General features: G+C 40.6%; 1 long non-coding RNA gene across 2 annotated transcripts in view; it reads left to right on the top strand.

Moving 5' to 3' along the window:
- Nucleotides 1–8358, top strand: part of LOC138580239 (uncharacterized) — a 58002-nt gene extending 49644 nt beyond the window's left edge. For both annotated transcript variants that reach the window (XR_011304214.1, XR_011304215.1), the window contains exons 5-6: nucleotides 3277–3411; nucleotides 6479–8358. This is a non-coding gene — a long non-coding RNA (uncharacterized lncRNA). The remainder of the gene's footprint in view (nucleotides 1–3276; nucleotides 3412–6478) is intronic.
- Nucleotides 8359–25228: the final 16870 nt, after the last annotated feature.

The raw sequence follows: 25228 nt of genomic DNA, 5'->3' as shown, positions 1-25228 counted from the left end.
TGCTGTACTCCGCTGGGCTTTTGCTCATTTTGTTATGGGGAAAATTACATGCTCTTAAGACAGTCAGTACTGGGAGACTTTGTTAATGTTTTATCAGTGCACAAAGTACCTTACAGCGCAGTGTGCTTGGGTCCCTTTTTCATTTTTTGAGGCCTAAGACTCCCTCAAAGTGAATGTACAAGTGTGCCTTGGACAAAGCTGGTGGCAGCTGTTAATTTGTATGTGTTTTCAACTCTTTTCAATGGTCCAAACCGCGTGTACCGCGTTTGGCCCAGGACAGTGCTTTGTTCCGTCCTTTGGTCATCTTGTCCCACCAAACTTAGTAAAGACGCAAAGTAACTTGAATCAACAAAGCAGATCTGTGGAATCGCTGGTGACCTGCTGGAAGGTTTGGCACCCTGAGCCCGCTGTTGTCCCGTTGGACCCCCAGTTTTTGATCAAATCTAGAAGGCCTGCAATGGCGCTTCGACACATTGGAATAGTGGGACCAACTATTCTCGGCACCTCCAACTTAACCTGTAAGCAGGCCTTTTCGGAAGTGTTCCTGGACCGCCCAGTGAACTGTCCAGCTCGTACGGGAGCTTTGCCCTGGAACCGCCGCCGCCGTCTCGAGTTTCAGCTTGATCCTTTGGAGACTGTAAGCTCTGGGTGTACAACGCTATCCTGCCGAGTTTTGTACTCCTAGCATTCCTAGGTCTGGAATTAGGACAGTACGCCTGAACCCTAGGATACGTGGTCACGCTGTAGTGACGAACTTCGTGGGTGCTTTGCTGCTGTGCTCCCCTTTGCCCTCAGACTCAATGCAGCGGAACTGGCCTGATACCTTCACCGGGAGCACAAAAATCGCCACTGTCGCACCACAGAATAATCCTGGAACGCAGCCCCTGAAAGCTGCAGAGCCGTGCAACTGCAGGATTTGAATCTGCGACTCAAGTGGACTTGACTGCCGAAGTTTGGTCCAGAGTGCACCGAGGGTTGGTGAGTACTTGCAACCCTTACCGGTGGCCCCTGGTGCATCCATCCATTTTTACTCGTGTCCCCTGAGGGACACTCCTCTTTATCGAGGTAGCCTGTGCTACCAAACTATTCCCAGTTCTTGGATCCTGTTCTGCCCTGTTGGGTAGAGCCTCCTCGAATAGTGGGAACTTATTCTTCACTGCCTCACCCACCTTCCTGTGTCACTAGAGCCCCTTGAAGAGACCCGTTTTGACTTAACCGCACAATCGCGTGCGCCAGCAACTAACGTACTTTTGAGCTCAAGGCTCCACTCATCTTAGGGTCTGGGCTGCCTCCTAGTTAGGGAGGGAATTGCGAAGGTCTTCCACAGAGATATTCACACTGTATAACCCCTTTCTTTGCAGGTTGTGGAACTGTACTGAGTAATATCCCTGTTGGCCATTGGTGAATGTATATATGCTTGCTAGATTAGTGTTGTGTTGGTTCTGTTATTACTGCTGAAGAATTACTCTGTTTGACTTAAAATGCCTTTAATAAATGTATATATATTTTTGATTTACACCTGACTGAGTAATTTGTGGTTTCATTTACTATGTGTTCTCATTGTGGGCTTTCAATCACCCTCAACCCTCCTGAGACCTAGTCTTGACCGCCACAAAACGCTACCTTGATTGGTCTGGCTTGTCCAGAAGGTTATCCTGTTCCAAGAAACTAGGCTGGCCTTCTGAACCTCTGCCCACCAGGTCTGAGTTCAGAAATCCATCTTAACTGATACAAATTGAGGTCTTTTGTGGAATTGTCACCTCATATTTATTGAACATTTCTCTGAGGCTTGTTCACCAGAGCTGCGTCAGTACATTGCTGACCCGAATATCCTGGATCCCTTTAAGTTGGCCGACAAGTGGATCTCTGATAGGGTGTCTGCTAAGGAACACAGTGGGAAGGATGAGGATAAAGAAAAAGGGAAAACTCAGAAAGCTGAAGAGTCACAGAAGCAGTCGCATTTGAATAAACATAAACACACTCCCTCTAAGGTCCAAAAATCTAGTGGGGATACATCCCATGGGGGTGGGAGTAAGTAGTGGATTTCCTGCTGCAAAGCAGGCTCCCAGTGAAACCAGTTCAGTTCCTTGCATTCCTGCTACCTTGTGGGAGTGTTTGGGCCTTCGACCACAAGAAGGGTGACCCCCAAGTGTAAAGGTAAGGCACTTGATGTCCAAGCTGTTAGCCTGACCTACCCTTACCCTATGCCTGAGACGGAGGGAGGCCACTGTTCGCCCTCCTCTCCAGGAATCCACCTTTGGTGCCCATGTGGAGACTTTCTTGGTGTCCCTTGGGGCCTGGAACCAGTACTCAGAATTACTGGCTCCTATCCCACAGAACACTAGAAGATTTTTTTAGAAGTATCCTCATGAATGGGCAGCCTTCCACTGGTTTGAGAGACACTAAAAAGTTTGCCCTTTTAGTTGTACTGTTTGGGTAGTAACTTTTGTAGACCCATCTACCCTGCACCACTTCCACAACACACTATATGGTGGGTGAATAAATGATATATTGGAGTATCCCTTGTGTAATGTTGGGAAGATGGTTAGGAAGGTGAGCTTGGCTTTCTTTACCCAAGCTTTAGATGGCTTTTAAACATTGATAGTCTTAGAGTAAGGGAAAGTCTATTTCCTCTTTTCTTTTAGATAGTCAACACCACACCGTAATTCTGGGGGAAGTGCCCCCTACTTGAGGGACAGGTGTGTGCTTCAAGTAGGGGTAGCTTCAGTTTAGTTACTGACTATTGGTAGTGAGTAGAATATCATTGGTCCCTTATATTAGCAAAGGCCTGCCTGCTAAGGTCTAATATTTACGTTTTGTTCCCCAAGTAAAGATTACTTTGGTTATGGGTTTTGTCCCTGCATACCTTACTATTTCTGGTCCCTATAATTTCCTGTGCATTTTGCTGTCTGCAAGCTGGGGCTCTCTAAGGTTGATATTTACATATAAGAAACTGAAACAGGTGCTTGTCTTTTAAAGGACACAGAGAAAATGACTCTGCAGCATTTTAGGTACAATAGCTCTGCAGTTAAGAACATGTCCAGAACACCCACCTCAAATTTTATTAGTGAGCAGATGGAACTAGTTGAAGCCACGATGGGTGAAAGTCTCGGAGGAAGTTAGCAAGCACCAAGAGACGCTTTACTCACAAACAGGGACTCTTCAGACAGAAACATTCATAGCAAGCCCACTATAAATGAATGGTTTTGGGTACAGACAAGTTTTACAAATACTTGGAGCATACTAAATGTACTTTATTCTTCTTTCTTTTTTTAGCCAATAATTCAAATCATGGAACTTTTCGTGTGCTTTGAAGTTGATTGTAAATGGCTGATGGAGGGTCTTGATGAAAGTAGAAGAGAAATACGTGAAGAAAATGATTTCAAGGAGTCGTGCTTTTCCAGTCGACAGGTAAGCAATGTTTTTTTTTGTCCATCTATTTGATGTTTGGGGGAGGAGGGTGTTGGGTAAGAATTTGTAGAGTCCAACTGGTGTAGGACTTTACAAAACTTAGCTCTTGGTATTAGATAACCCACCTTTTAATATAGTCCTGAACTAGACAAGTTGGTAGTGTGACTGAGCAGCCAGGCTTATCTTAAAATGGGTAATGTGAGTTGTAGAGCTGTACAATGAAATCAGTAAATACAGGTATCCAAGTAAACACTTACACGCTTAAAGTTACAGTGTAAATATGTATTTATATGTACATAAGGATAATTAGACAATCTTTAAAAAGCAGCAACTAATAGTAACATTAATATCAAAGTTAGGATTCAGTTTAACATGAACAATAAAGTAGGTGAGAAAACTTTTCTTAAGCTATATTCCAGCACACTGAGTGACGTTGTTTTAGGTCTGTATTAGCACTTATTGGTGGTCAATTACAATATTGAGTTTCAAGGAGGTTAAAGTTATATCAGAACATGCTTTGTAAGTAATAAAACAGATTCTCCCAGAGGGATGTAGGCAGTTTTTTTTATCCCAACAATAATAGTGTTCAACAATTAAAACCTGTAAGGGAACACACACTGCCAACGCCAATAGGTTCGGAAGCTGAGCCTTTAGGGATCTAGGACATCTAAAGTCAATGGACCAGTTCAAAGTTCTGATGCACTCTTCTTAGAACAATGTTTTTAAATGGTCGGTAGTTCAGTAGAAAATCACAGAATCTCAAGGGGAGCCACCTTGAAGAAGCACAAGCTGGGAGGCCAGTGCAGGGGAGGTCAACTCGAAAGGGTTAAAATAGCACTCCCCAAGCTAGGAAGCACCACCAATGGCAAAGGGCTGATGTACCCCAAGCCCCACAGTACCTGAGAATTGAAGAATTGGTTCCAGCTGGATGCCTTCCTGTTGCATTGTAGCAGACCCTTGTTCCCGGACCTTATTTGTGGTAACGAGATGGAGGACGTCTGCTGGGCTTCTCTAGGACCTCTGGATGCCCACAATGTTTTGGCCGTATTCGAACTTCCGAAGACAATGCACTGGATGGTCAGAGGTCCGCATGCATTGGGATTCTGCAGCCTTGGAAAGTCACAGCAAGTCGTGGGTTGAACCTTGTCTCAAGGTTAGGTGGTCCCACCAGCCCAAGGGAGGAAGTCGTCCCTTGCAGATCTTCCAAGTCAAAACGAAAACTGGCTCAGCACAGCTGCAGGGCTTCACTGGGCACTTAGCGGTCCAGTAGGGTGCTGCTAGCGTTTCTTCACGCCTTCATCGGATGTTGTCCTCCAGTGGTCGACTCTGCCTCTAGTCCCAAAAACCCCAACTTTTAAGAAAGTTCCCATTCATTCACAGCCCTAGGGCTGTCAATCACCAAGCAGGGTGGCTGTCCTCATGGACAGCCAGCCAGCCAATCCAAACTGGTTTCACTCGGGCACACCTAGAGACAAAGGACAGGGAACTTTCGGGACCCTCCCTCACTTCCTCCCTTTCCAGACACACTGGAGCTTGGGCGGGCTTCAGGGCTGAAGCCCACCAAAGGCAAGATGCACAAAGGACTCAAACCTGATTCAAACATGGTAAAATCCCTGAATAGAAATGGCTAAAAAAGGAGACTGGCCATTTTGGGAAAGGGGTCACACTTGGATGCTGCACTGCAGCTGAAAAATCAGCCTGCAGATACATGGCACAAAGGTAGTAAAAAAAAAGAAACCACTGCTACCAGCCATTGAAGTTAGTGTAACACAAAGTTACATGAGCAGTGGGATAAGGAGTTACTATTTAACCCCCCCCCCCCCAGCACTCCACGTAAGGTGGTGTGTGCTGGATCCACAAAATAAAAGTAAGAAAAAAAGGCATCTTGCTATTCTTGGGAACAGGAGTTCACCCAAGAAAGTGTATTTAAACATTAAGAGCAGTCCAAGGGATTTCTCAGTGGCAGAAGGTGCTGTGTGTCGCCATGCAAAAAAGCAGATGCCTACCAGACTCCATTAAACAGTAAGAAACCAAATAAGCCTAGTCAGAAAAACACTTGAGGTAGTGGGGAAAAAGTCCCACTCTCCGAGGAGTAAAAATGTAAAGTCCCTGAGTCCAGCAAAAGCAAAAGAGCTGGGGGTCTCTTAAGGTTAAAGGGAATTGGCACGAAAGGAACATTTTCCCTAACCGAGGGTACATCTGACGTCCCTCTGCAGATGCATTCCCTTTTTTCACACATACAGATGAGTGCTGCACAATGCCCACCCCTCTTTTGCAGCACCTCTATATCCTCTAGAGCAAGGGTACACAACAGATTTCGCTGAAGGGCCAAATTTACCACACAAGTCCCATACAGTGCGCCGCACTATGCATGGTAATGAGCGATTGATGGGGGCACTGATGTGTGGATTTGAATGAAAAAAACATGGGTTTTAAGATGGACTTTCTATTTATCCATTTTTTTACTAGACCACATGATACATGAACGTTTCATGTCATACCCACTTTGATTTATTTGTATTATGCGACTGAAATCATGTTTTAAATAGAGTTTAAACTGCACAGATCATGATGCAAAGACAAAAAAAAGATCACACCCGACAAGACAGGCTTCGTGACTGACCTGGGCACTATTTCTTCATTAAACTCATGTGATTTGGAGGGCCATAAATAATGTCCCAAAGGGCCACATTCGGCACGCATGTTGTGCACCCATGCTCTAGAGTAACTCTCTAAAGTATAAATGGCTTACATGATTTCTCTTTTGTTATTGGGCATTTGTAGAGCGCTCTATACCATTGGTATGATCTCAAAGCACTCTGGGTTGAACGCCCTCAGGCACCGTAGTCCCGGTCACAGTATGTGCGCAGCTAGACTGAGTTGTGGGTAGCTTCATGGGGAAGGAGGGAAAGTGCCAAGGAGCACAAAAATAAGAAAAAATGAAACCAAGGGGATGGATGGGATCGGACCTAGGGGAAGTTACTTACCCCAGGTGTACAGCTCAAGCAAAAAGTCTGTTGTATTGATAGTCACATTTTTTTTTAACTTGCCTTTTTCATGCCCGCAGCCAAGAAACAGTGTACTAAGACACAGAAAACATGTGAAGAAATAATTAAAACATATTGTGGTGATGCAGAGGGACTAATTCAGTCTTTAAAAAGCAAGGCAGAGGAGGAAAAGCAGCTACTGGTGGAATTTGTCAATCGGAAGCACTGAACTGCAAACAGAAGATGCAGTGAAAAAAGAAAACTAAGAGAAATGGTCATGCCTGCTTAGACAACGAAGTGACACCTACATGTTCCCACACACCTGCTCAATTATTCAGAGTATGGTCTTTAAAAACAATGGAATTGGAACATCCCCACAACCGAGTTTGTTTGCTACGTCAGCCCCCGGGGACTGTATAGTTGATCTGATGTATTCGTAAATTGGTGCCAATTTGAAAATGTACATGTTTTTGTGCTATTGGGTATTCACTATGATTTCTGGTGTGGGTCAGCAAGTGTTTTCTTGGGTGTGGTGAATAGTCGAACTAATTGTTAGCTGCTTATAGTTATATTGGTTGAAGTGACTGTTGGCAGTCTGTCATGCAGGTCAACCTTTGACAGATTCTGTTTAGGTCACTGAAATTGTGTATTTTAGTGCAGTGCTTTGTATTTGTGGGAGTTTATTGGGTGTGATGCCATGTTAGGTAGAGGTGAGAACTGAAATGAGGAAGTTTACAGGTTGATTCGTGACATTGTGGGGTGGATTTGTAGTTTTGTACACTAAATCGGTGAACTTAGTTAACGAAGGCAAAGATGCAAAGCAGTCTGACGACGAGGAATATTCCAAGCATGTGAATCCATGAAAGATACCAATGCTGGAGAAATGGAGTTACAGGTAAGAAACTATTCCCGTCTGCTGCAAATTCGCCTTTAGGTTTTCCAGTACACTATCCAGAAGTCTAACTAGACTCACCCTATAGTAATACCACCAATCTTACTCACAAGAGATACATCCTGCGGTAATCAAAACCCTTTTCCTAAATCTTTTGGGAGCATCATGAAAAAACTCCTCCTGGAGTTCTCTGCAATATTCATCCACAATTCCATACCCATCCTAAAGTTGTCATGGAACCATCCTGGAGTAATCCCCCACCCATCCTAAAGTTGTCATGGAACCATCTTGGAGTAATCCCCCACTCATCCTAAAGTTATCATGGAACCATCTTGGAGTCATCCCCACCCATCCTGAAGTTGTGATGCGGGCACCCTGGAGTGATACAAGACCATCACTGGAAGTAATCAAAACTCATCCTGGAGTAGTTTCTGTGATAACTATAGACTTGTCTCATTTAAATATTTCAGCCTATACACATACTTCAGGATGATCTCCCTGAACTAGCCATGGATGACTCTAGGATTGAGTCATTGGATGACTCCAGAATGATTCCATTCCTTTTTGACTTGGGGTGCAACAACCTAGGCAAACCATAGCAATGTATTAAAGATGGTGAGAGTTGCTGTGCGTATGATGGCAATAGCTAAACATATGGTGCATATGATGGCAGTTGCTGCCAAATATCCTGTGTGTATGACGGCAATAGACGGAAACCGGTGCACCTGGATATTTCGTGACTATGGTGCATGTGGCAGTAGCTGTCAAATTATGTTAGCGCATGGGCACATAATGCAATTACCTAGCAAATAGTTTGACTGGACTTATGATGGAAAGGCTTAGCAAATGGAGGCACTATCCAGCAGATAATTGGAGTACCGGAACAAATAATTGGCAAGTTCTCAGAGTTCAACGAGTAACTTGCAATGGGATTTTATCATGGTACCACCTTCACTATGATGTGAAAACTTGAAAATATCATGGCAATAGTTGACAAATGATAGCAGCGCATAGGGTAGGATGTCCTTTCATCGTGGGATGTTTTTTCACAGGGTTTTTTTGCTTTTAGGGGGGTTAGTAAATATATATATATATATATATATATATATATATATATATATATATATATATATATATATATATATATATATATTACACAGCCACGGTAGTGGCTGTGTAGTTATGGTTAAGTTGCTGTTTCCATAGGAAGAGCCCTTTTTGGGTGGCTTATAACTTCGCTCTCCCTGGACAAATCCTGACCAAACTTTGCAAAACATTTATATGGGTCACTCTGAATTCTTTCGCAAAGTTTGGTGAGGTTTGGTCTACGGGAGGCAAAGTTATAAGGGGGGTCCCAAAACTTATTTTTTTCCCATAGACTGAATGGGGAAAAAACTTTGCTCACGTCTACAGCCCAAACCGCTGGACGGATTTTCACAAAATTTGGACCAGGAACAGCGGCTTGGTGCGGAAAGCATGCTTTTGCAAATTTGGTGAAAATCCGTCCAGTAGTTTTTTATAAAATGAGCAAAAAATAGATTTAAAAAAATGTGTGATATCTGATTGGCCAACCAGCTTGCGTCATGTCCGCGGACATGCAACGTGTTCATTGATTGGACGGTGAAGAGCATGAAGCGCGTCAGATTTTCGGGAACGCCCGCCAGCTTGGATTCGCGGATGTCCGCGGACAGCGCGGTGCAACTTTGTTGAAAAATACTATTTAGTAGAGTGTGTTGTTGTGTGAAAGTGTTTGGGGAGGGTGGGGGAGTAAGAGATGGGTTAAATGTTTTATTTATTTAGGTGGTAGACCCCCTGTTGTGTTCGCTTTGTCCGCGGACAATGCAGATGTTCTAAAATGTTCTAAATAAACTAAATGGGGGTGTTCTGAGGACACTACACCTGTCTGTATTGTTCGCAAGCAAGCTGAAAGTGTTCTAAGAACACTGGCGTGTCCTGAAATGTTTGCAAATAAACGAAATGGGTGTGTTCTGAGGACGGTAAGCCTGTTTGTTTTGTTCGCAGGCAAGTTGAATCTGTTCTAAGAACACATCATGTGTCCTGGGATGTTCGTCAATAAATAAAATGGGGGTGTCCTGAGGACGGTATGCCTGTCGGTTCTGTTTGCAAGCAATTTCAAATTGTTCTAAGAACACATATTCGCAAGCACATTCAAAGTGTTCTTAGAACACATTATGTGTCCTGGGATGTTCGTAAATAAACAAAATGAGGGTGTCTTGAGGACGCTATGTCTGTCCGTACTGTTCGTTGGCAAGTTGAAACTGTTCTAAGAACACTCATGATGTCCGCGGACATTAAAAGTGTCCATATGGCATAGTTAAAATGTTTGACTCTATGGGTGTGATATGCTGCGGTGGTTGTGGCCAGGGCATAGAGTCTTGGGAGCATGCCAAGACTCTATGCCCTGGCCACAACCACTGCAGCATATCACACCCATCGTGGCTTATAACTTTTGGATCCAAGAACAAATTTATAAGCAACTAAGTTATAAGCCACTATGGGTGTGATATGCTGTGGTGGTTGTGGGCAGGGACTATAGTCTTGGGTGCATGGACAAGATCAAATTTATAGGCAGCAAAGTTATAAGTCACTATGGGTGTGATTTGCTGTGATGGTTGTACTTCATATAATACACTTACTGTTTGCTTTAGTAACTGGAGTACATGTATTTCTTGTTTATTTATGTGATAAAAGAAAAGATCATGTTAGTAGTGGTATTTTGTAACAACTTATAACATTGAATAATCAACATTTATTTTTTTGACCCTCATATTTAGTAGATTACAAACCAGTGTACTGTGCAATTTGCTCAGTTTCTGTGTCTGTTGCTATAATCATTGGGTCTGTGGAAAAAAAAATCCATGTTGGATTTTAAAATAACCCTTTTTTTGTTATGCTATAGTCTATTTGTTTGTTTGTTTTCAGTGTTCACTTGTTGTTTCTGCTAATGCTCTATATATTGGCTTGTTGCAGATTTCTGGAGCAGTTGGATACCTGATGACATATTCTAACAGTCTATTTTTTGTTATAATGTAGTGGTATTGATTTATCTGTTTGGTTATTGAAAATATTGGGGTAGTTAGATACCAGTTGGCGTATTATAACTGTTTATTTTTTTATTTAATTTAGTGGTATTCATTTATCTGTTTAGTTGTTGTAGAATCTTGAGGCAGTTATATAGCTGTTGGCATATTGTAACAGTTTATAGTTTTCTAATAAAAGTTCAGTTAATGTTTAAGTACAGTTTAGTTAATACATTTTGGTTTTAAGAAGATTAAATAAGCGTTTGTAAGATTTGCAGGTAATCTCTGCTTTAGAGTAATGGTACTATCATTACATTCGAACCATCCACAATTCTTTTTTATATATGCAGTATAGTGACCTGCATTGGTTGTGGCTCCTGTGTGGTAGAGTATACCTACTTGTTGTGAAGGTTTTCTTACCAAGTGATACTTGACCATGTGTGAATCCAGCCAGCTTGCAGTTGCTTTTGGTACCATCTGCATTGTAACCTAGAGGCATTAGTATTACGTATTTACTATGTGTTTGTATTAGTAAGGTGGAGCGATTATCCGAATTGCAGGTAATACATAATCTACCATGGTTTGCATTTTGTACAAGTTGCTGAAATGGAACGGATTCACAATTAGGTATTGATACATACACAAAGCGCTCATTGGGGATTTGTTCTTGTGTCACATTGTTGCACAGAGTGCATGTATGTTTCCACATGTATGAAATCTGGAAGATTTCATTTCTAGGTATGTTTTTGTTTTCCAGTACTTGTAGTAAGTACATTAGAAATTCTTGTGGATCTTCCTGTGAGTTTATAGTGAATTTCACCATTCCAGCACAGTAGTCCAATTGTTGTCTTATTCCATAAACACTATACGTGTTGTCAGGATTGTTTGTTGCGTTTCTATGAAGTACTAACATTTGCAAACACAATTGGTCTGTACTGTGTAAGTAAATGTTGTCAACTATTGGTGTTAATTGAAATAGAATATTCATTGCTACATTTGCGTAGCAACTTACATCATTTACATTTGAAAGTTTAAATGGACCAGGTAGTTCTGTATCTGAGTGCTTTTTTGGATCTTGTTTCCTTCTTTGAAGAAGTACCTGGTTTACTTTCCCTAATAGGTTCTTTTTTGATTGTGGCACTTGATGAAGTATTCATTTCTTTTAATCTCTTTGGAGGATTTGCAGTGACATCCTGTTGCATTTCTGTTTGATTTAGTTTTCTTTTAGAACATTTTACTTTTTGTGGAATAGGGTATGTTTTTAGATGGGGGTGTATAGTGAACGAAGTCTATTGTATTCTGGAATGCAAGGAATATCAGCGTTTATTTTACTTGCATAAAAGTTGATTAGAAATAGACTGTCAAGTGTACGTAAGCGTGATACTGCTACGTAGCTCATGACTTCTTTAAAGACTGTGTTACCAATGTCTATCAATGCTTTGTCTAGGGTAAGACCTTGTGATTTATGAATGGTGACTGCGTATGCAAGAGTTAGAGAAAATTGTTCTCTTCGTACATACATGTCTTTGAAGAGAAGGAATCTGTTGAGCGTCCTATCCTTTTCACTTGTGAAAGTTTGTCAAAGAGAATATTGACAAACTGAATGTTGTTGTCACGTGGGTATGTTTGAAAGCCAACAACTGTACCCAGTGCTCCATTAACTAGTCCTTGATCCACGTCAAGGTTACGTTTAAGCATTACTCTGCAATTTAAGGATCATTTTAATACTTTTTCCAATCCAGCTGTTGGAGATTGAATTTTCTAAACTATTTAGTCTTGTTCTGGCTTGTTCACACATGGGTAGTGTCATACCATGTATGTCTAGTTTGTCTGTGGCGCCAATTTCAATTATTGGTTTCATTGCTTTTTTTAACATTGTTTCATTGAATTTGAAACAGCTTGCAAGAGTTGGCATTAAGGCCATACAATTGACATTTTTGTGGGCTAATTGTTCCATAACATCCGTAGCACATGCATTATGTCCATAAAGTACATCAATGTGCCGGGTTTTCAATATTGCTTGTGCTTCTTGAGATAATATACCAACTCTAATACTTTTTAAGATGTTGGCATAAGTGAGATCTGCAGATTGCTGCATGTTTTCTGTTAATTCTCTATATTGGAAATGTTGCCAAAGGTTGACATTTCCAATGCTGCCAACAGTTTTATGGCAGAGTTCGTGTCCTAAGGTTTTAAAAATAGGCTCACTTTTCACTGGTGTCAATTGAAGAAGATCTCCGAAAACAATAACGTGTTTTCCTCCAAAGAGCTCTTCGTTGTTTGTTTTGAGTACTTCTTGTAATCTGAGGTGAATCAAGGCCAACATTAGGTTGGAGTCCATGCTCACTTCATCTATTAGTAGCATTTTCATTTGTTTTAATACTCTGCATAGTTCCATTGCAGCTTCTGTAGAAAGTTTGTAATAGTCTAATTTGTTTTGGTGTTCTACTGGCAGGAGTAGTAATCGGTGTAGTGACATCGCCTATGTTGTAGGCAGCTAAACCTGTGGGGGCAGTGACAACAGCTGACAGTTTGTTGTTTGTCATTTGTTGAAGGAATTTACTGATGATTTTGATTAAGAATGTTTTGCCAGAACCAGCTTCACCACTGACGTACAGTAGTATAGGTTTGTAATTTTGGCAGGTGCATTCTTTGTTTTCATGTTGTACACCATGTGCAATTTCTTTTGTTACTTCTTCAAAAATGCTACGTTGTTCATTGTTTAGTTTTGATTGTAGTATAGTTAAGTCTTCTTTATCTTCATACTGACACATGGTGTTTTCTACTTCTGTCATAGCTAATTCTGCCTCATTTGTTATTAGTGGCTCTCCCAATGGTTCTTGGCTTCCTGTTACAGAAGGTTGACTACTGTCAGGAGTGTCCTTATCTAGTTGGGCCTGCAGTTCTTCTTCGTGTTGCTGTTCATTATGCAACATTGTTTTGTACTGTGTAAAGTTTACATCACTTATAGTGCTTTCATTTGCTTTGAAAGCATCTTCATAGGAGTCATAGTTATCTAGTATTTCTTCTTCTTTTCTCCATGGTTTAAATAGTTGTAGCAGGGACATGTAATATAGTTCTTTATGTTGAGGAGTCTTTAATGACAATTTGATATGATTAATTAAATTTGGTTTGGTGAGTTTTACTAAGCTGCCTTCACAATTTGTCACTCTGTATCTACCTTTTTTTTCATCTGGTTTTATATTATTTTTGTATGTGAAGTTTTGGGCTATGTGGTATAGACACATGGTTTCCAAAGTGGTACTTCTGTTTGGGTAGTATGTGTCCAGCAAATTGTTTTTTAAAATGTCTTGGCTGTTGGGATCATGTTTGGCTATTGTTTCTATATCTTCGTGTGATTTTAGAACTCTTTTTCTAGATTTAGCAGGACCAAGACTTAGCCATACTATATTTTCAGATTTTCCATACAAAGCAGTACCAGTTAAACAATCTGCTGCTTCATAGGAGCCACATTCTCTATGGGGGAACATTTTTATGCCCAAGCTGTATAATTTTTGAGACAGTGTTTTGTCTGATGACAGGTCATTCCAGAGGTCTTGTAGCTCTGTTTTTTCTGCTTTGGTTAAGTATGCTGTAACAGATCGTGCAACTGCAGTGGAATTGTCTGCAATGTACTGCAAATCTATGTTTGCATTCCATAAGTGGGCAATGATTGCATTGTAATCATTGATATTTTTCTTCTTCTGTTCTTTTTATGTAATATGTATTTTTAGGTGATGTACCTTTTAACACTATGTCTAACTGAAGACATGAAGTTTTTCACTTGACCTGTTTTCGTAACCGGTCTAGGGAAACCAAAGCGGCATTTGGTGTAGTATTTCCCTTTGTTTTTGTATTTGCAGCGACCATATTTGCCACATTTGTGTCTTTGAAATTGTAAAATGTGTGCTTGAAGATCACTATTTGTTGCTTCTGATGGAATTTGACAAGTGACATATTTTTCAAACAACAGTGGTGTCACTGTCTTGACCAAATTTAGAAGCATCTTTAATCCATAAAAGCATGTGGATATGTGGTGCTCCTCTGGCTTGGTATTCTTTTCTCCAAAAGAAGTGTTGCACTTCTCCAAGGGGAGGAGCAGTTTTATTAAAAATAAAGTGTAGCATAGCAATGAAGCGATGGTGAATATATCTTGAAACATTAACAGGATCTAGAGAACAAAGTTCTCCAGATGTTAGTATATCTATGTTTGTTTTGTTTTTGTTTTGATATGCGTAGGAAATCATGTAAATCTTCCCATGCATATTCTGCACAACTTAATGTAACAAACCAAGTGGGTGGGACAAGGTTTCTTATCATACAACGTACATCTCCGTGACGTCGAAACCAGTATTCTTTAGTACCACACATATTTGCTAATAGATTTGTAATATTTGATTGTAAAACCTCATCTTTTTGTTGCACCTTTTGTAATAATTGTGTAGCTGACATATTTTGAAAGTGGGATCCTGATTTTAATGTGTGTGCAACTCCGTAACACAAAGTTGCTAGTTCACTTTCAAAAAGTAGGTGGAATATGTATTCCCAATGTGGATCTTCAGAATACATCCATAATGAGCGATATTCTGATGCTGTTATTTGAATAGGTCTATCATCGTACCTTCCTCCTTTGCCAGTAGGAAAAAGTAGAGGAAAAGCATGTGCTTCTATACTTTTTTCCCATATGCTCATTGGTGATCCTTTTGTTTGACGCATTTGGTACGTTTTTAGTGCATCTTCTACGGTGTCATTAGAATGCAATGGGTGAATTGTATAATTGTCTAAAGTATTGGATATTGTAGCAGGATCTAGGAGCTCAAATTGACCAGCTTCTTGTGTCTCTTGAATTATTTCAGTGGTATCCTTCAAGTTTTCTTCAATATTAATTTCTTTGTAGTATTCATTATTGTCTTTTAGATATTGCAAAGCGCTTGTCCAACTTTATGTAAATCTACCAGTTGTTGCCAAATTTTTTTGTCTTTTGTAGGTACACCATTTACTAAGATAATTAAAGATTGCTCCATTGGACGTTGCACTCCTAGAGTGTGCACATTTTCTTTTAGATCTAATGGTAAATACACTACTTTTCCACGAATACCTTTCACTAATTCAGAGGGAGGTAATTTTGCTGTTTTTGGTTGAAGGCGTATTATTGCTTGAAAGGGGTGCACTGTTTGAATGATGATGCTCTCATATAAATTGAGTTGTTGTAGGGGTTTTGGTAGTGAAAATAGTTCCAAATGATTTGTGATAGCACGTGAAGGAGTTTGGTTGTTAAGTTTTGTAGTGCAGTAACTGCAAAGTATTAAGTTATTTCGTATTTGTTTTCTGCTATAAGGTAGAGAGCTAATTCAAACCATTTAGAATCTTCATTGTCTTCTATTTTATATGTTAGGTCTACAGTTTTTGTGTTACTTTTATAGAAAGTTGTACGGCAACATACACACACATGGTTTGGTACTTCAGCAGATGTACTTTTAAATTTCAGTATTTCTTTTTTGTATGTGTGTGTGTAGTAGAAGGTTGCTATGCATAGAATTGTTGCTAATTTGCTTTAAAGCTATTTCATTCTGTAAGTGGCTTTCACTTGTAAAACATTTTTTCTGGATATAGTCGATTTCTTCAAGTAGGTCTTTTGCTGTACCATGTACCATGTAGAAGAATGTTATTAAAATTGGCTGGTGCTAAAGCAGGACTTTTAGCATTATACAGTTTATAGACTAGATTTCTTATAGTTGAATGAAGTGTTGATATCATTTTGATATAATGGAAGGTGGTTTTGCAAGTAGGTCCTGAAATGCAGGCCAGTGAATGTCCTTGTAGTCCTGTGTCCTTGCGCACTGGACAGGTATCCATATTTTGCAGCAGTTTAATTTTCATTTTGTCTTTGCCTTTCACATATTGATTGAGGAATTGGCGTAAAGACTTGAAAGATTCTTCGGGAATGTTACACATTGACGTGCATGGCCATTTGTATACTAGATGTTCTGATTCAGTTGAATGGAGAGGTAATTCTAAGTTTTCTGGGGATATCTTTGTAAGCAGTATTTCTTGTTCCATTATGGTATTAACTTTTTCATAACCTCGTCCACAGCTATGTATGGCAATCGTATTTGTTTGCTTTTGTTTGTATGCTTCTTCATTAAAGTATGGTTCTGTACTCGTAGTGTGACTCCATTCACCTCCACAGATACTTAAGAAGTTATTTATGTTGACATTTATTTTATTGAGAAGTCTTTTTTGTAATTTAGTCATTCGGACACTTCTATTTTCATTTGCTCTGTTTCTGCGTTGCTTTCTACGGACTTGATTTTTGGTAGGCATTCTTTAGGGTCTGTTGAAAAAAATAAAGAAGGTATGGGTTGGGGTGTTCTTAGTCTATGTGTGCTGTTTGCACGAGTGTGTGAGTAAGATAATAAAGATGTGTGTAATGGTGTGTGGTTGTGCATTGGGCAACTACAACTAGTTGGGATGGCTATTCTTGAATTTATGTGCTACTAAACTGGGGTTCAGATGATAGTAGAAAGTAAGCTGGTGGTGTGGAGAAGTAGAAATAGTACATCTAATGGCATGCAATTAAAACAGTTGTTTGTTCTATAGTATCAAAATTCTAGGGGTTGAGTTTGGTTTTTTGTGTGTCAAAAACTAAGAAATTGTGTGTCATTCTGCCTGTAAATCTCTGTTTAAGAAATGGGGATTTGTAGACAGACTGGTGCACAATCTCTATTCTTAGACACAGAAATAGCATGAATTAACCTTACAGTGTGTTTGAATAATAGTACAAATAATATGGTGGTATTCAACTTACTTTTTTTCTGAAATGAGCAGGTTTTTTCTTAGTTGTTCTTTGTACTTCAAATTCAGCTGCTTGTTTTCAGGAGAATGGTCTTCACTGCAATTGTAAAGGAAACAAGGAATTTTGTTTGTATATAGCATTGTTTTTAATTTAGACATTGATTTTTTTAATTGACATTGATCCTCAGCGCCTTCCTCAAAATCATGAAAACTATCTTATTCACATAAGATGTGTTGCACCAGTTGAATACATATCATATGTTCTTAATGCATAAACTGTATTGTAATGACTAACTGTACCAACCAAAATATCATTTGTATGCCTTGTGGAAATCATAATGTACCACTGAATACCACTATTTCTGTAACTAAGCTCTTGCAAGTAACAGCACCTCAATGCCATGGGCTGCTTGCACAGTATATAAATATAAGTAAATAAATGTTTATATTTGTGTACAAGTATTGTTGTTTGATTTTTGAACATACTGTGTGCATGCAATTTTGTTTGAGTATGTTAACTCTTAATATTGTACTTTAAACATGTTAGTTCAACATGCTTTGAAAATGTGTGTGTAAAAAGAAATTAAATAGCAGATAGGTTTGGAAGAGACAGTTGATTTTAGGAGATGGAACAAATGACAGTAAATTCATTTTATAGATTATACAAGCTAAAAGTCAGTTAATCTGTTTATATGAATCTATAAAATTGTACATCTACTATATAGAAAATATGCATACCTGTAGTTTGTGTTCATGCATATGGATATGCATGCAGCTTCAAGTAGAAATCTTGGAGGCTTGTACAGTATTTCTGGTAGAAGGTGCTTTCCAATGATATGACACTTGTACTCAGAGAGATTAAAGGAATGGTTTGGTCAAAAATTGTTATTGCCCCTACGGGTTGGCCATGTGTTTTTAAGCCTAAATCGCTCGATTTTAGAAAAATTTCCTATGGACCTTACCCGAGTTTTCGTCCATTAAACGCACGCGAAAACGGGCATCAGGGAGCTGCCATTTTTTGATAATCCTATCACTTGCCGCATCGCCCTGGCTGACCTGCTTTTGCAGCACTAAATCATATCCCCCGCCCCTGAGCCTGACATCAAAACATTCATATTCCCCGCCTCTCTCCGTGACGTTTCTGTGCTGCGTAGGCAAACGCGCCCAGTCGTCTTCTACGCGACTTCACACAGAACCCGGAAACCAACACAGATCAGCTCACAACACAGCGCGCCACAATTCGGAATATGAAACTGTACTTTAAAATCAAACAGCAACACAATAAATTTGGTAAAGTACATTTATTTGACATTAACTGTTTATAGAATATTCAGCAGTTGCCATATGAACTCCGAAAGTCATTTATTTTCTTTTATCTCTATCTGCAAATCTGTAAAAGTTTATCGTGAGTCACGCGCTGTTCCTTTATGGTACACAGGGTGTTGGTTTTCGTTCAAAGAAGCACTTTTGTCGCACGTTGAACCGCAAGGCTGTTCCATCAAATAGGCACTAGGCCAGCGTAAAGGTTGATCTGTTGCTTCTAGCCGCTAGTACCGCATAAGGGCATATGGGCCCTTGGCGATCGTCCCATAAAATCATCAGGATTGTGCAGTTGTTTACATTAAGCTGCAGCTGGCAGTTAAAAAAAACCATCTGCCGGTGTCTGAAACTGGTGGCAGTGGCAAAAGGGAAGGATATACCTGTTTTGAAAACATAAAATTTATAATTAGTCTCGCCAGTCGATCTTTATTAATATTATTCATTTTATTTATTACGGCTGAGCTGAAACTATTTGCTTTCAAGGATAGTGCAATGGAGTATGTTCGGCTCTAAAATCAATGCGAAAACGAAATAAATCGAGGTTAGTACACAATGAGAAACGACTTTTCGTCTACTTGCGTGTGGAATGTGGACCTGCATGCCCATGTGCCCGCTACAAGGACGATCCCACAAACCTTTTCAAAGCTCTTCATTCATTCATTTATTCATGCATCCATTCATTAATTCTTCATTCCGGTATAAAAACATCTAAAGAGTTACTTACATTATATTTGCAATTTCCATTGTGTCTCTGCGTAATGCAGTCCGTAAATCCCACTGTGCTCTTGACAACGATTTTTCGTATACTGAACTAACATGAAACTCGGGTCTAGTTTTAGAATTTTCTGCCTTATCGTCTCTTACGTTATTGCACCCCGCACCCCCCTTCAAATGAAGTTCTTTCGGCATGGTCCCTGTCTCTCAAGGTCAAAAAACAATAGAACCTTATACTGCCAGTGCGAGTTGTGGGCCGCTTCAGGGCGCAAGCTGAAAATCAAAGCCGCTGACCTTCACTAGAAATGAGCATACATTCTTTCTTTGCAACATCCCGTAGTAAAGCCATCTGTGAGAACTTAAAGTTTCGAATCCATCTATGTAGTGCGCCTCAATGTGCAAATGCGAACTGGCTTGTCTCCAATCTGCAACGGCTCGCTTGGGGCGTTCTAAGGCCCCCAATTTTTGTCCTCGTTGTCTGCAAGCTTTGAAGCCCCAAAGAACTATTGAGACTTTTAATTTTTTGGGGAAGGTCAGGGAAAGTATAAAGTACCCGAGGAGTTGAGTTGAAAGTGAGATTTATTGTTTGGTTGTTTTATTATTTGCAATACGCAAGCCTCCCCTCGGTTAACAGTGCCCAGCATTTAGAAGAGATTGCGAAAATTTGTTACATCAACAAACATATATACATACACATATAGACAAGGTCAGCAATATGAGGTGAATAGAGAGAGAATTCAAAGATGACACCCAGGTTGTTCGGCACCCAGGATGGTGAAGGTAGGGGTTAGGGTTAGCGTACTTTGTATGCACACTGTACAATAACATTTATTTACAAAAAGACAATCGTATTACAATTATTTAAACCGGGTTTTGTACTTCACAACCAGCTCTCCTTTGGGTGGACATGGCACAGTGGCAATGTTGGGTGGCAATGGATCAGTGCTCTGCACAGAAACGTTCAAAATTCCATCTCTGTGCTTCTCTAATACAGCAACAATAAGGCTTTTGACAAAGTCGAACTCCATTTCCTCATAGACTGGTTTGATCCCCATTGCTTACTTCTTTTTGAAAAGGCCTTAGTGTAGCGAAGCATCCTTACATTACTCTTAGTCCTAGATTGTTCACGGCTGAGATTCTCGTTATGGGCCAAGACCGCTAGTAGAGTCCTATGTCTCATGCCCTGTATGCTGAAATGCAAGCGCTTTGGCCTGTACTTTAGGCACATATTGTGGAACACCTCCAAACCTCCTGTGTGACAGAATTCTGTCAGTCCCCTCAAATCTCTTGATAGAGTTTTATCGAAAACAATCTTCTCAATGGCTGTGTGTCGGTGAAGATGGATTCAACCACTTCTTCTTCCGTGCCTCCACTGGGGACAAAGGGCCATGTTCACATTGGTGGAAATGTAGGTTTTCTGACCAGCGGTGCACGTTGGTACAGTGGTGCATCAGTGACCGCCATTTTTCAAGTAGTATTTCCACTGACCCTTCACAAGTTTTGGAGCCCCACCAAAGATAGTTGCTGATAGACTGGGACCACTCTGAAATACTTTCCAAACTTTTTTTTCCCCTGCAGTCGAGATTTTCTTATTGATTGATTTAGCAAGATGCCATACGTCAAATTGATTTTTAATATGTGGGAACTGCTCTCTCATTGTCTTGGCAATTGAAACGTGTCTGTCCGTGGCTATGATGTCAATGTGCATTCCCCTCGATTGCAGATAGTCCACTGATTTTATAAATCCTAGTTTCTCCATGGCCACTGAGGATGTACATTGTGTTACCTGCACGACCACCGAACTCACAATTTTCTTACTATCCATGTCCTGAAAGTGGTAGGTGCAGTACTTGGCAGAAAATACAGGGCTGTCGCACTGTCCATTGCCGGCTAGCCTGAATCGTTTGCCTTCGAATGTACTTGCTAGAGACAATTGTTCAATTTTCCAAGCATCACTAATGGCCGGAAACAGATAATCGTGTTGGTATTTGTAGTACTGCGTTTTTGAAATGAAATGGCGTCCCACAAACTGAAAGAAAGACTTTAATTTTATAAAACTGGAGCCACTAAAAAGTGATGCAGCTGCACACAGTAGATTGCCTGCTGGCAGTTTCCCCAGCATCGGTTGTGAGACCATGAGAACGTATGATGTAATCTACAGGCGGCATGTATTGTGACGTTACTGCCTTGTTTTTGACGAGTCACATGAATCAATGGCTTCCCACATACTTTCCCTCTGACGGAATGCCCACATTTCAGCATACTTATAATAGCCATCAAACAACTGTCGAATACTATGTATTTGCCCTCTTTCATTAGACTGTCATCCTGCGTCAAAGTTGTTTCGGCCTGTGAGGTTGAGGACATTTCACCACATTTGAAAGAAATATCGCTGCTATCAAGTTCTGATGCGTCGGTGAATGCTGCTGCTGGTTCATTCTCTGTCATTTCAACATCTGCTACTTCAACATTGATGAGAGAACACAACAATGTCGACAGCTTTTTTGGTGGCAATTTTTTGGCGGGTGTAGATTGTGTAAATTGATCTGCGACTACTTCAGAGCTATCTTCAATATATCCCGTATCATGTTGTTGCGGTGGTGCGGTCGTACTGTAGCAATGGTCCTTTACAACTTTACTGGATTCTCCGGACACATTCATTTCATTTTCTGTACATTGGACATAAGCATCCCGAGTCTCAACACGCCGCGTCTGAATTAATAGTTCCTCCATAGCCTCCATAGTGTAAATGGTCTGGCAAGCAACATCTCTCATTCGCTTCACTGTCTGTGTATGTATAGTTCGTAGACCCACCGGTAACTAGAGGACAGATTGGAAAAGGGATGTTCAGTTTAAACACAAGATTAAGTATAGTACAATTGACTTGAAAAAAACATAAAATAGTCCCCAGCACAAAAAAAATTCTAAAGCTATGAACTGTTTGTAACTAACCTTATTTTTGTTTCTTTTCTTTGCAGCTTTTTTGACCCGACCTTCAACATCTGCACGCTGTTGCTCCGATACGTATCTGCATGTCTCCCCTTCCTCTTGCGCTGCAACAACTATATTTTCTGTATCCGCATAGACAGCACGGAATGAGGCTCCATCGACTCCCTGAAACATAGTATTTTCATTACTGTGTATCAAAATATTGTTAGCATAAAGCACACGTGAGGACGCACACACATGTACATCTCAATAGCCAAACACGATTTAAACATTGTGTGGAACAATCAAACGACAAGTATTCGAGCTCTGATGACCTAGTTCGATGGAGCTGTCAGTATCCATACCTCTGGCTCTGCATGGACTGCCACAAATGATTTTAGTGAAGAGGAGGCATCAGCAACTCCCTGAAACACAGTACTTGCATTAGTATGGTTTTCAATATTGTAAACATAACACACACTTGGGGTCGACGGCACAGGTACATATAAAGAGATAACCACAAATGTTGCATTGTCTAAAAGAATCAAGGTATATTTAAATATGATCAGATTTAATTGACTTATTTCTCCGATTTCTTTACATCTGCATCTTCTAAATGGGATCTTGTGATTGTAGTGGAAGCTCCATTGTCTCCCTGAAACACAGTACTTGCGTTAATAGGGAAGAAAGTATAGCAAATGGAATCACGTTATATGATCGCGCTCGATGGAGCTGTCAGTATCCATACCTCGTGCTGCTGAAGAATATCTAGGTCTGTTGTCAATGTGGTGCGCACTTCCGAAAGCTGTTGAGCCAATTCGTATCCGCATGGTCCCGCTTCCACCGGAATTACTTGAATGTCAGGCTCCGCATCAAGTGCATGGGTTGACGATTCAACAACTGCCTGAAACATAGTATTTGCATTAGTAAGGATTACAATATTGAAAACACAACACACGCTTGCGGTCGACCGCACAGGTACATATCAACGGTGAAACCACAAATGAAACATGGTGTAGAACAATCAAACGACAAGTGTTCCAGTCCTGATGATCACGGTCGATTGAGCTGTCAGTATCCATACCTCGTGCTGCTGAAGAACATCTAGGGCTGTTGTCAATGTGGTGGACGCTTCAGCATCTCCCTGAAAGACAGTACTTGCATTAGTATGGATAACACTAATTATAACTGAAAACAAACACCAGGGGACGACAACTAAGGTGTATATCAATTGGAAAGCACTAACCAAACAATTGGTAAAATAATCACACGATACATACAAACTCTTATTTGACATGCATAAAACAAGTTTTTAGTGGAATAGCCAAGTATGATTACCTGATACGCGCTAGAAGTGGTTGATAACTGCGAGCATGTGACAGAAGTAGAATGTAATTGCTTCAGATTCAAGGGATAGTCAAGAGGTTGTAAAGGTAAATTGTTTGATAATGAAAAGCCAACTTTTAAAATTGCCTTGTAAGGAGACAGAATACTTGAGTAATGCGCAATATAGCACAGTTCCCTGTGCCCATATATAGATTTCTGTTTGTGGGTTATGAAATCTAAAAATAATATATTGATAAATGTCATTATTCAAAAAGCTATACACTCATATCAATGTCGAAAGTATTACAAATTGGAAACAACACCTAAAATATCAATGAATCCATTCGGCTACCTACACACTACCGCAAGGCCTAAAGCTAAAAACGGACACTTGACTCACCAGTGGCGGATTGTGGACGAATAGAGTGAGAATAGCGTTTGCGAGCAATTTTCGTGTCGATCGCCGTTTATTCTTCTTTGTTACACAAGATGTGGTGTACCTGTTCGAGGGAAAGTGCCGGCTGCAGATGCGGTATCGATCACCCCTCTTGTCCTCAAAGACTTGTTGGACTCTACTTTCCAGCTCATCCAGTGGATATCCGCAATGTCTGACCCATTCTCTTATTCGATCAACAGTTTTCGGAATACATGCATTGTAGTGCCTTCAGATTTAGCATGGGTCTTCGAAGGGCAACCGCTAATCGAACAGGCAGGCATTGTTGAAAATTCTGAAAAGTAAATATCAAGATTATTATAAAACCTTGATGAATAAAAATGTCATAAAAAAGTAAATGAAACATACCATGCTCAATGCAAGGTTTGTTTTGGTCGCCGTAACTATACCAGTTCATCATGTGCGGCTTAGTATTTGCATAAGTTACAGATATTTTTTAAATTATGTGACTAAACTCAGAACATGTGACTCGTCCCTTGGATGTTCTGTCTTGCACGAAAAGGAACCATGCTTACATTATAGACTGGACCCCCGAAGGATGCAATTCGATGACCATTGACACAGATGAAAATAAATGGATCTATTGATAGCATAACAATTGAAACTCAAGTCAATAGCAATGAGACCAATGACCATAGCTCTATTGGGTACTGTAATAGCAAATCGATTGAAATGTAGGATACATGGCCTTACCTTGACCAACAAACAGTTGGATTCAGCAGGCCGAGCAGTATGTTGCAGGAGAACAGGTAGATGGCCACAGGTAGCACACTGACGAGTTTGCTCGAAGCGGTCACAGATAGCATGGCGACGAGCAGATTAGCATAGATCTCAGTGCTTCTCAGGTAGAAGGTTCAGGAGTTGACTTGCAAAGCACAAAGATGTTCTCATGGGACATATCAAGTGGTTTATAAAGTATTAGAAACAGGGGTGTGTTTGTGAATGAATGACGTGTGTATGTCGTGGTATTATGTCTATTGCAGGGGGGCGGCCTGTCTCGGGGGAGGCCTGCCTGGAGACACTGGGTCTGAGTAGGCCATGTGAGCGATGGCCCCTGGGCGTGCGATACCTTTTGAAGTGTACATGCTGTTTGGCACCTTGGCCGTTTGCGCCCGTGACAGCCCCCCATGCCAGCGCTCATCCCTGGGTGCGAACCGCCTTTGATAGAGGGGGGGTGGGATGGATGGGCCTGGGGCGTGCAGATAAGGCACAGGAAGACTGCTGAATGGAGACACACTTATGTGGATTGCAGGGGGGCGGCCTGCTTTGGGGGAGGCCTGCCTGGAGACACAGGGTCTGAGGAGGCCATGTGAGCGATGGTCCCTGGGCGTGGGATAGCTTTTGAAGTGTACATGCTGTT

The sequence above is a fragment of the Ambystoma mexicanum genome, chromosome 3p, assembly GCF_040938575.1.
Source record: "Ambystoma mexicanum isolate Mex_15411 chromosome 3p, UKY_AmexF1_1, whole genome shotgun sequence".
NCBI lineage: Eukaryota > Metazoa > Chordata > Amphibia > Caudata > Ambystomatidae > Ambystoma > Ambystoma mexicanum.
Note: the sequence above shows the minus strand (reverse complement) of the source record. Positions and strands in the feature narration are given on the sequence as shown.